Raw genomic sequence first — 1,281 nt, 5'->3', positions numbered from 1 at the left:
CCAAAAAAGCAACAGTGAGGTCATTCAGGCCTTCTTGTGGTTCATGATTCTCACCACATTCCATTAATTAAAGTGAATAAGGTTTAATTCATTCTGTGAGAAAACCACACAAGTGCATGCATTCTGAAAGGCTGGCTTCATGGTAGCCAGCAGAATCAGTGAGAAAGGATTGTATGACTAAATCCTTTGTTTAAAGTTTAGCACACAGTCCCGCCTCATAGCACCAGTTGCACACACACACACACACACACACACACACACACACACACCCAGGAGAAGAACTGGAAGCCTGCTATCTGGGAGTGGTTCATTTTGAGGTTGCTCGGTTGGAAATTGATCTAATGCTAAACCTCCATCAGAAAACACCCTGAGGATCACTCTCCATACAAATAAAAATTCAAAGGCACATAGAATTAAATTATTTCCCAATTTATGTTCTCAGAAGTGGATTCAAACCAGAGACAGTGTTTTCTAGTCTAGAGATCATACCAACCATTGGAAATACTGTAGAAGGGAAAAGTTGAATCTATGCTAAATTCTCATTAGCATTGCTTTGATCAAATGTATATTTTACTTCTTTTCACAACTTTTTTTTCCAAATGCAAATATGTGCTTAAACATTATCCGCTGAGCTGCAACAGGGAGAGCATCCACAGAATGTTTAAAAATGCAAATCAGTTCCTCAGGAAAAGATGAACTTTCTCTACTTGGCTTCTTTTGTACATAGCATCAACCAGTGGAAAGTACAATTAAGTATAGTCTCTCTGAACTCCTCCATTAGGAAGTATGTATTATCAACTAAACTATAAGTGTCGGTGCTGTGAAAAGTCTCAGCAAAATGCCATGTGTGCCCCATTGTGATTTTTTTTTTCCATTTGTAGCTTTACCATCTGGTAGGTCTCAGTACAGCAATGGAGATGCAAGAAGGCATCCTCCTTGAATGATAAAGGGCCCTTATGAATGTGATATGTCACATTTACTCATGACCCATTGTTGCAGTGAGTATTTGCAAGAGAAACAGATTTAATGCAGGACACAAAAATTTATAAGTTTAGCTGACAATATACGCCCCCAGATCTGTCCATGCTAGAGATCTGAAGAATCCAGGGGAAGACCTGGAGCCCTGGGCAATGTCCATGCAAATCAAGAGGCCAAGGAATTTATGATAAAAGACTGAAGTGTCCACCCTGGAAAGCTCAAGAGCCGATGCTGGAAGCTAAAGAGTGTGCACGGGCAGGCCAAAAGGCCAGTACTGCAAGGTGAAATCCAAGAGATGATGCC

This window comes from Heterocephalus glaber, unplaced genomic scaffold (genome assembly GCF_053883595.1).
Source record: "Heterocephalus glaber isolate CG9 unplaced genomic scaffold, H.glaber_assembly_v1.0 deba00001594, whole genome shotgun sequence".
In the NCBI taxonomy this organism is placed as follows: Eukaryota; Metazoa; Chordata; class Mammalia; order Rodentia; family Bathyergidae; genus Heterocephalus; species Heterocephalus glaber.
The sequence above is the reverse complement of the archived record's forward strand: the minus strand, read 5'-3'. Positions refer to the sequence as shown.